This window comes from Myotis davidii, unplaced genomic scaffold (assembly GCF_000327345.1).
Source record: "Myotis davidii unplaced genomic scaffold, ASM32734v1 scaffold408, whole genome shotgun sequence".
Classification (NCBI taxonomy): domain Eukaryota; kingdom Metazoa; phylum Chordata; class Mammalia; order Chiroptera; family Vespertilionidae; genus Myotis; species Myotis davidii.
Genome location: NW_006299389.1, coordinates 432,476 through 443,492, shown reverse-complemented (window position 1 = coordinate 443,492; position 11,017 = coordinate 432,476). Strand labels below are relative to the sequence as shown.

Genomic DNA, 11,017 nt, shown 5'->3' with positions numbered 1-11,017 from the left:
CGGCAACCCCTGGTGCCCCGCGAGGAAGGGGGCAGTGCCAGGAAGGTCGCCCGGGCCCTCCCCTGCCGCCCCCATCTCCGGGACTCCGGAAAAGCGGTTACCTGGCGCGCGGGCGGGGTGAGGACACGGCCCGGGGGAGGAACAGGAGAAGGAAGACGGTGGCCTCCGGCCCAGAAGGATTTAGGAAATTCGGGAGACTTGTTCCGCACTGGGTGACAGCTGCTCGCTGCGCACGCGCACCCGGCTCAGGCCGCCGATCCCCCCGCGGCTCCTCACCCTCCCGAGGAGGAGACCAAGGCAGCGGGGAGGCGCGCGCACGGCGCTCGCCCGCTGTCCCTGCGCGTGGGCGCGCGCGCCGTCACGTGACCCCCGGGACCCTGAGTCACGTGAACTGCCAGAAAGCTTAAAGGTGCCCGGCTTCTTCTTACTTTAGGCTTAATCTTCCGCCCTGTGTTTCATCTGTGTTCGCTGTCACGTCTCTTGTTCTCCTGTGCACTTTTTTTTCCCGGAGAGAGAGACGCTGGAGCAGAATGAAGGAACGGGTGCACAGAACCCTGCCCGGCAGCGCGGACGGTGTTCCCGCACGGGTGGTCCTGGCGGCCCACGCGCCACACGTCGTCCTGGACTCCGACGCGGGCCTATGGAGGCCCCCGCCGCGCGGACGTGGGAGTGGCGTTGCCATGGGTGGGGCCTCAATGCCCGGTGGAGTTTAGCCGGCGTCCTGTGTCCAGGGCATCTAACTCTCAACCACAATGGGAGATCCCGAGTGCCTGAAGGGCGACCACCTGCTCACCTTTTAACAAATAATTCAAGCTCGAGGCCGTGTTATTGGCCTGGGGGAGCGAAACTCTCGTATTTTGGGGCAACTGCGGGAGGAGGTCAAGCCCTGCACTTGAGCTGGAGACACCAGAGGGTGGCCCAAGTAGGAATATGGGCTGGGGGTGTCTCCAAAAAGCTAAGGATGGCAGCAGTGTGGCCCGAACTGTAGTAACAGGAAGTGCAGGTGCCTCCGACCCCGAGAACGTGCTTAAATTAGTTGCTCACCGCAACTTGTTGCTCCCGCGCTGTCACTCCGCCCTGCAAGGTGTCCTGAGGAAACCGCACCGACCTTACGCATTTGTTTGTGCAGGCAAAAACAGATGGCTGAGCACCAGATGTTTCACAAAACTGAAACTTTATTCTTTTTTTGTTTAACTTCGACCGAGTTCCCAGCTGCGTCTGATGTGGAGTTTCCAGTAACATCTCTGCTAAGAAAGATTGGGTAGGTCGTTACACTACCGAGCACACTTGGGCTCTCTAATATGCTGGATTTTTCTATTACAGTTCATTGATTTCTGCTTTTTTTAATACCTCAAATACCACTTGCCACGCCCTTAAAGTCTTTTCTCGCTGGGAGGACCATTTCAAGGACAAATTCAATGTGGTTAAGTGACACTAGTGGGATTATTGGACCACTACATTTTTTTAGTGGTTAAATTATAAACAAGATTTAAGCTGTACTACCCACAGACACGTCTGAAACTTGCCTCTAACATGTACATTCAACTGGGAATTTTCCAAATGTGTATACTGTGATGATCCCAACCCTCCTTACAAGTAAATTAGATAGGCTAAAACAATAAACATATAATTTAACATTTATTTAACACTTACTGTGAGCTTGATACTGTTTAAAGAGCTTTGCGTATGTTAATTAAATTAAGTTGTGCTCGTTCAATGAATAGCTATTATCTCCTTGTTACAGACATGAAAACTGAAGTACAGAGATTAAGAAATATGTCAAAGAGATCAACTGAAGGACTTGTATGCATGCATATAAGCCAAACCAATGGGCACGGACAGCAGGGAGATGAGAGCATGAGTTGGGGGGAGGGAGGTTGGGGGTTAATGGGGGAATGAGAACACATTTGTAATACCTTAACCAATAAAGAAATTAAAGATTAAAAAAAAAAGAAATATGTCAAACAGCTACTGAAAACCAGGGTCCTTAGTACATCAGAGTAAAAAGTCTGGAAACCTGAATTCCAGTCCATTTGTAGATGCATGATGTTGCACAAACAACATTTGATGAACACAGTAGATAAAGTCTCTCTTTTAAAAAATATATATACTTTAATTTATTTCAGAGAGGAAGGGAGAGGGAGAGATAGAAACATCAATGATGAGAGAGAATCATTGATTGGCTGCTTCCTGCTCCCTACTGGGCATTGAGCCCGCAACCCGGACATGTGCTCTTGACCAGAATCAAACCCGAGACCTTTCAGTCCACAGGCCAACGCTCTATCCACTGAGCCAAACCAGCTAGGCAAGTCTCTTTTTTTAACCAAAAAAAATGAGAAACACATACCAGCCTTGCTGACTTCTCCAAGCACTTTTGAGCATCAAAGAAGATAATGTAAAATGTCAAACACTTCAAATGCTGAAAAGCGCTGTGTGAATCTATGAAGCACTTCATAGTTTTGGAAAACGAAGTGAGCCCACTAGAAAATCAACTGGATTCATGGCACAGAGAACAGTGTTGTGTGCCTAATATATCAAAATACCTCTATATTATCAGTTACAATGAAAATTAAAAATTAGTCATATAGTTTATTAATTTATTTAGTCCCAACTAAAAGCTCCAAATGCAATAAGGTGAAAGCTGTATAATGGATACATAGAATCCCCCTAAAGCTTGCTATGTGAACTGTTGTTTAGATCACCTCAGAGACAAGAATTGTAAATTTTTTAACTCACAGGGTGTCCCCCAAAAAATGTATACACACTTTACCAGCTGATAGCTCAATTTTTAAAATGAAACGTATTTTTTTAAATATGTTTTAATTGATTTCAGAGAGAGGAAGGGAGAGGGAGAGAGAAATAGAAACATCAATGATGAGAGAGAAGCATTGATTGGCTGCCTCTTTATTGAAGTGTGTGTGGTTAACCAATCTTTAGAGAAGACCTATTAATTCACTCATTCAATTTTCATTGAAATATGCTAGGAAATAGGGTTCTGAATTACACAGGGAGTGAATTACAAAAGTAGGTTTACATTTGTCCATATGGAAAATAATACAATAAGTAATAAATAACAGTATAAGAATAGTTATAACTGTAAACCTACTTTTGCCCCACCCTGTAGAAAAGAAATGGTCTATTTGGTGGAGAAATTATTGTGACCCTTGTCCCAATCAGAAGCAAAACAAAATTCTACTGGTGTTTTGATACACACACACACTATCTGTGTTTCATAGGTTAACTCTTATTTTCCATACAAAATTGCTTTGGGGTCTTCAATGAGTTAATCTTAAATGAAAGACAAAGAGGCTGCTTTTATTTATTTACTTTTTAATAGGAAGGGAGAAGGAGAGAGAAGCATCAATGATTGGTTGCCTTCTGTATACCCCACACTGAGCCCACAACCCAGGCATGTGCCCTGACCAGGAATTGAGCCATGACCTCCTGGTTCATAGGTGGACATTAAACCACTGGGCCATACCGGCCAGTCAAGGCTGCTTTTATATGTGTGTGTGTATATATATGCATATATATGTATATGTATACATATAATCTTTTAGCTATGTACTACCTCTTTGGAAAACTGATACCATCTGCTAAAGTTGAATATATGCATACCCTGTGACCCAACAACTTCTCTCCGAGGTATTTACCCAACAGAAATGCATGTATATGTGCATCAAAGTACATATTAAGAGCATCACTACTTATAATTATCAAGATCATATTACGAAAGATAAAAGGTGGAGGTCTATGTTTACAGATTTAACAATCATGGAATAAGGCCATTATTTCAGGTAGCAGCCAGGTGTGCCTAAGGTGGAATCCTTCCAGGAACAAGGTATGGAAGAAAAGTTTTATGCCCATGAAGTGGAGAGCAAGGTTGTCCAAACTGACCAGAAGGAGGTAGAAGTCCTGTTGGTGGTGAGCTTGTAATAGACAGTGCAGAGGAGGGTTGGCATTTGTACCAGAGTGAACCAAGCCATCCAAGATGCTAAAGGGGGGAATTTGAGGTTGATACTGATTAGTAGTAGCATCAGGGTTCCAGTCTAAGCACATCTCTTCCATTAATGGTCAGAGTATCTGTAATTTCACAGACCATTCTTCATTACTGAGGAGTACTGTACTTATCCACCCTCAGATATGAATTTAAAAGATCCTTCATTGAGGGAGCCATTAGATATTGTATTACTATTTTTATAAAGACTCTAATTACGATAGGAAACAAAGCATTTGGCATTTTAGAAATGAAATTGATGTATTATTTGGAAAGAGACTATGAAATGTCTTCTTGGAGTTGCTTTAACAATTTCTGGTTTTCAGAGTACTAGCAACTTTTTTTATTTGTTCTTCTATTAATTTCTGTCTCAGAAAGTTGGCTTAGTTCATCTCTCCAGCAATTGCTCTTTCATTTCACAAGGAAGGATCCAATTGTCATAGGCATTCTTGTGCAGAAGAAAATGTCGCCTTATATTTTCATATTCTATAGTTTATCTCTGTTTTATTGAGTTCACTGATTTTAATATTCCCCTTCCTTTGCTGACTGCTTGTAGTGTTTTTTCTGCTGAAACTCTTCCAGTATGGTATTCTGTCTGATCAATGAGTTCAATTTTTAGCTTGAAACTTTATAATACACTTTCTAGAGGCCTTGCAGTGACTACAGTGAACAAGTACTTTGGGTTCTCTTCCAATCATGTATAATTGACATTTTAGCACTCAGCTAAAAGTTGTAAATGCTTTTTTTCCCCTTTCTTTCTTTAGTTGTAAATACTTTTTCTTTTTTTTTTGTTTTTGTTTGTTAATCCTCACCCTAGGATATTTTTTCCATTGATTTTCAGACAGAGTGAGAGGGAAGGAAAGAGAAACATTGATTGGTTGCATTCTGTATGTGCCACAACCAGGGATCAAATGTGCAATCCAGTTATGTGTCCTGACGGGGAATCAAACTAGCAATCAGATGAAGCTCAACCAACTAAGCCACTCCAGCCAGGCTGCTTTCTCTTCTTGAACTAATGTTAATATAGCTCGGATCTTTGTGACATCCATGTCATTTCCTGCTGTGATAAATTGCAAAATATGGCCATAAACTCCTCCCAGGATCCTATGCAATATGACTTTGCACTTCCTCCCATCAAGAGGTTGTCTGTTTCCCCACCTTTTGAATCTAGACTGACCTTGTGACTTGGTTTTATCAATGGAATGTGGCAGGAGAGATGTTGTGTGATTCCAAAGCCAGAGAACTGCAGCTTCTGCTTTCACCCTCTTATCTTACGATGCTGCCCAGAGAGCAGGAGGTCAAATGTACAAGAACCAAGGCTCACAAAGGACAGCCAGCACCAACTGCCAGACATGTGAGTGAGACCACCTTGACATTCCAGCCCAACCACCTCACAACTGAATGCAGCTGCGAGAGTGAGCCTAAGGCAAAACCAGCAGATAAACTGTTACCCAACCCAGGTAATCATGAAAGATAGAAAGAAATCACTACTGCTGCAAGCCACCAAGTTTTGTGGTGGTTTATTACACAGCAACAGATAACTGATAAAACTGTCTTCTCTCACTTTCTCAATTTAGAAGTCCTGGCTCTCTCTTGTCTAATTCAGAAAATACAATTACTTTCCTGCCAGGGTCCAGCTGGAACGGCTTCCAGCACTTTCCTATTACTTTTTTCCTCAGTTTCAGAAATGATCTGCACAAGACAGTTATTTAAAACTTTAGCATCATCACTCTTACAATCAGGAGATTATTTCCTCTCTTTTGAAGACCTCTGGCCTAAGATTTTCCTTAAGTTTGTTTTGCTCATTCCAACTTCCTCTTCTGTCACTGATAGGAAGCCCTCACTTAACTTTCTCAAGCAGCTTTGTTTCATTAAGAGCTATCTTTTCTCCAAAAGGTTCATGGAATTCTTATGCATTTTTTCATATGAACTTAAACAGTTCTATAGATCTCTTTACATTTCCTTCTTAGTTTATAGCAAAACAAGTAATTTTTTCCACTTCATCAAAGAGATGCTTTCCTATTTTAATGGTTGCTCTCTTCAAGCAAGTTCTTAGCTTGTGAAATTTCTGTTGAAATTCTGATACCTTTTCAGGAACTGGGGTTTTTCCCATTAAATTGAAGTTTATCCCTCTCAGCAATTGATATTTAATTACTTTGGTATGACCTGTTATTTTTTACACAGGAATCTTCTCCAGACTAAAGGACAAATACCAGTGAGGAGTTTAGGACAACATTCCAGAGCACACCTTGTAAGTTCCACGGGTTACCGTCTATATTGCACCAGCAGCCTAGATCCTGATCAAGGTTCCACAGGGCTCCTACCTAAATTGTTCAAGGAAGTGAAAGGCCCTGTTTCTAAACTGTGTTTTTTATTTTTTGAGCAGTGGTTCTCAAAGCTTTTTACAAAAATTGGCAAGGTTAAAACTATTTTCATAATAACACAAAGACTTTATTTGCCCATTTCTCTCTTACTCATTCGCATTCACAGTGGAGTTTTCTAAGGAAACAGGGTTGATTTTACCACTAGTTACTCTGAAAGCTAATGGAATGTGTGCTTCTGTATTAGTGGGCTAAAATTTTTTGTTTTAAAATCCAATATGATAAATATTGATATATCCATACTTTTTTTTATTTGTTTATAGTTTTATAATTTTATTCGATGATCAGCAGTTAGTTCTCATCCACATCAAGTATTATATATGTTTCCTTTTTCCCCCATTGACCTCTCCCCAGCAGTTCCCACCCCCAGCACCACACTGTTTATAGATTTTATTCCCAATATTAACAACACACTTTTTTTTCTTTTTATATTTTTATTGATTTCAGAGAGGAAGGGAGAAAGATAGAAAGAAATAGAAACATCAATGATGAGAAAGAATCATTGACTGGTTGCCTCCTACAGCCCCCCACTGGGGATTGAGCCCACAGCCCTGGCATGTGCCCCTGATCGGAATGGAACCTGGGACCCTTCAGTCCACACTCTAACATTGGATCCCGGTGAGGGGGCGTGCAAGAGGCAGCCAATGGATGTTTCCATCTCACATGGATATTTCTCTAAGAAAAAGCAAACAAAAGCAAGAAACAAACAAAAAACCCAAGCAAACCTAGTAAGTAGAGGAAAATATTTTTGAAGAATGTGTTTCAACAAGAGTAACCAGGGGAAATTATGCCAAATATCCTGAGAGGAGCGGACGGGGAAACCCGATACAGTAATAAGCCTCTAGTAGCGGTGGATCAGTTCTACTACCATGGGGTGGGGATGGAAATCGAGGACAAGGAGGAAGGTATTCCTTGAACTGTATAGCTAAAAACCTAAAAAACCGGGGCAATTTATATTTGATATGCCCACATGGACCATGGGGCAGGTTTGAGTTAAGCCGGGGGCGGGGGCTTGAAATGCAGAGGCTGCGGGGCAGAAATTCAGAAAGTGGTATAACGCCCTGAAATGCCTCGGCGGAGGGAGCGGCTGTGCTTTGCCTACGGGTGGGAATATACTCATGGGACGCCTGGGCGTCTCCCAAAAGAGCCCAAGGGGGAAAGGTGACGGCGACAATGCTGCACGCGAGTCCCTACTCCACCTCCATCACTAAGAGCACCAGACACACCCAGTACCGGAGCGCCAGCTGGCCTCTGGGTGGCGACCGCGAAAGTCTCAGCAGACGCCAGCGAAAACTTCTTGTTCCCGGCTCCCCTGGCCGCCAGTTCCGAGATAACCTTCTCCTCCAGAGCCCAGAGGGGCGGACGGCTTGGGCGCGCGTCTCTGCACACCGGAGGGAGCAAGGGAAGCGGGGTCTGGGCGACAATGCAGGAGAAAGCCCTGTGCTGTGCATGCGCCTAGGGACGGGGACCAAGGCGGGTGGGGAAGCAGAGCGGCCGGAAAGGCACTGGCGCCCGAAACTACTACTACAAAGAGCAGTCACGAGCCACCGAAAGTCACGTGATAGCACAGCCGTAGCCGTCACGTGGCCCTCGGGGCGGGGCCTGTGGTAGGTTACAATCTCGTAGCGAGTCCCGTGCGCCCCGGTGAAGGCTTCCGCATCTTCAGCGGTACCTAGACTGGCGCTATTTCCTTGAATCGGCTTGCTCCCCGGAAATGGGGACGTCCCTTCTTGCCAGAAAAGGAAGTTAGGCCGGAAGGAGAAGCAGGTGTCCGGGCCCCGCGCGGAAGCACGCCCCGCTGCAGACGTAGGACCCGCGGGTATCCACGCGTGTCACAGATGCAAGGTTCCGTTGCGGTCCTAGGGGGACGCTGCCGCGTCGTGACGTTAGAATACGGTTTCCGGGGAAACGGGCTTTGCGGGCTGGCTGCATCCCGAGTGATCTTGAGGTTTCCTCCCTGGCGGGGCCTGGCCGCCTCTTGGCCGCGTTTCCCCAGTTCTGTGGTCGAGGTCCCTGCGGAGCTTTCGGGAATGGAGAAGTCCAGGGAGGTACTTTGCCCATATGCAAAACGACTAAAAATCTTAAAAGAGTCGTCCAAAATCTCCCCACAAAGCAGACTCCAGGCAGCCCTGGCTCTTTGACAAGTCCAGCCAAACGTAAGGAAAACAGAATTTCCATCTTAATCAAATACTTCCAGGTATATGGGGAATGGGCGACGAAAACAGTGAACAGCCCTGGCCGGTTTGGCTCAGTGGATAGAGCGGCCGCCTGCGGACGGAAGGGTCCAGGTTGGATTCCAGTCAAGGGCCCATGCCCGGGTTGTGGGCTTGATCCCCACTGGGGGGCGTGCAGGAGGCAGAAAATCCATGATTCTCTCTCTCCCTTCCTCTCTAAAATCAATAAAAATATCTTTAAAAACAAACAAACACAAAAAACGGTGAACACTTCAACTTTTTATGAAGCGTAGTATACTAGTAACCCTGATAGGAAAACCTGATAGAAACAGCAAATGGAAGGAAAATCATATGCCAGTTTTGCTCATAAATGTAGATCTAGAAACTCATAAGCAAGGAGTTAACCAAATCTAGTATTATATAAATAGAATAATACAATATGAGCCAGTTAGGTTGTTTTAGCATAAGAATTAAAGGTAATTGATTGCTCTAACCTGTTTGGCTCAGTGGATAGAGCCTTGGCCTGCCCCAGTCCTGGTCCAGGTGCATGTGGGAGGCAACCAATCCATGTGTCTCAAAAAGATGCTTTTCTCTCTGTCTCTCCCTCCCTTCCACTCTCTAAAATTCAATGGAAAAATATTCTCAGGATTAACAACAACAAAAAAGATTATTGATTAATAGAGAAAATATAATCTTAAATGTCAAGAAATTATTAAATTAAAAACGTATACACCATGGGTGTTCATGGAAAACCAGGACTATAACCAAGCCTCTTGTGAAATTTTTTTTTTACAAATTGATTTCAGAGAGCCCTGACTGGTTTGGCTCAGTGGATAGAGTGTCAGCCTGCAGACTCAAGGGTCCCAGGTTTGATTCCGGTCAAGGGCATATACCTTGGTTGCGGGCACATACCCAGTGGGGAGTGTGCAGGAGGCAGCTGATTGATGTTTCTCTCTCATCGATGTTTCTAACTCTCTGTCTCCCTTCCTCTCTGTAAAAAATCAATAAAATATATATTAAAAAAAACACAAAAAAAACAAATTGATTTCAGAGGGTGGGGGGGAGAGAAACATCAATGAAGAGAGCAAATCATTGATCGGCTGCCTCCTGCATGCCCCACACTGGGAATCGAGCCGGCAACTTGGGCATGTGCCCTGACTGGCAATTGAACCGTGACCTCCTGGTTCACAGGTCCACACTCAACCACTGAGCCATGCTAGCCAGGTGAGCCCCTTTTGATTTTAATGCCCCTGGTATTTTTGGCTGCTAGAATTAAATAATTTAATTCTTATTCTGGCCTTTGTTCACATGTTAATAGCTTTTCCTGCTCAACTCCTTTTGTTCTCAGGAATGTAGTTATAAATTGCTGATGTCCTGTCTCTTTGTCAAACAGGAGATACTTTCAGGGTGGCCATGAGTATTTATGAGCTTATGCAGAAGGAAATAATGTCTTCCAAGGTAGCTGAGACCAGCTTCTGATGCCCAGAAATCTGATGTGAAAAAGTGTTATTTGTGGCTGAAGAAACACAGACTTCTCTCTCAGTTTCCTGAAACTCTCCCTCCTTCTTTCTCTCCTTTAAAACTCTTCTGCTAGGTATGGAACTTTGGAGATGGTCTTTGGACATTAGCCTGCCGTCTTCCTGAATAAAGCAAAAATTCCTTTTCACCCAACACTTGTTTCTGGAGTATTGGCTTTAGAGCAGCTTGCAACCTAACTTGGGTTTTTCAATAACAGGAATAGAAGGAAAATTAATCTAATATAGGGTATCTGCAAAAAAATCCTACAACACATTACTTAATGGTAAAACTTTGAAAGCTTTTTCTTTACATCCTTTTTTTATTTTTTTTTTAAGTTTTTACTTTTATTCTTTTTTTTAATATATTTTTATTGATTTTTTACAGAGAGGAAGGGAGAGAGATAGAGAGTTAGAAACATCGATGAGAGAGAAACATCGATCAGCTGCCTCCTGCACATCTCCTACTGGAGATGTGCCCGCAACCCAGGTACATGCCCTTGACCGGAATCGAACCTGGCGCCTTTCAGTCCGCAAGCCGACGCTCTATCCACTGAGCCCAACCGGTTTCGGCTACATCCTTTTTTTAAAAAAAATTTTTGAGAGAGGAAGGGGGGAGAGAGAGAAAAAAGTCCATTTGAGAGAGAAACACTGATCAGTTGCCTCCCTGTGCACCCCAACTGGGAATCTAACTTGTAACCTGGGTATGTGTCCTGACTGGGAATTCAACCAGCAACCTTCTGGTGCTTGGGACTATGGTCAACCAAGTGAGCCACACCAGGTAAGGCTCATTGTTTGATTCTGTATGTACCCTGACCAGGGATCGAACCTGCAACATGGGTGTATCTGCTTGATGCTCTGACCAACTGAGCTACCCAGCCATGACACCAATATATCTGTTTAAAAAAAAAGATAAACTGCACATTTAGCATGTTGCTACTTTAAAAACTA

General features: G+C 43.9%; 1 protein-coding gene and 1 long non-coding RNA gene across 5 annotated transcripts in view; one reads left to right on the top strand and one right to left on the bottom strand.

Annotated features, from left to right (window-relative positions):
* KDM4C (lysine (K)-specific demethylase 4C) overlaps window positions 1-335 on the bottom strand; it is a 354,050-nt gene extending 353,715 nt beyond the window's left edge. For 2 of the 3 annotated variants that reach the window (XM_006774842.2, XM_006774843.2), the window contains exon 1: window positions 102-334. The gene's annotated coding sequence lies outside the window, so the exon portion shown is untranslated. Of the gene's footprint in view, window positions 1-101 lie in introns of all 3 variants that reach the window. The other variant, XM_015571205.1, reaches the window with a different exon arrangement.
* Window positions 336-7,077: 6,742 nt separating this feature from the next.
* On the top strand, window positions 7,078-10,223 carry LOC107184848. 2 transcript variants are annotated; one of them, XR_001515747.1, is made up of 2 exons: window positions 7,078-8,534; window positions 9,946-10,223. It is a non-coding gene; the product is annotated as an uncharacterized LOC107184848 (long non-coding RNA). The 2 variants fall into 2 exon arrangements; XR_001515748.1 differs by having other exon boundaries at window positions 7,078-8,575.
* The last annotated feature ends 794 nt before the right edge of the window (window positions 10,224-11,017 follow it).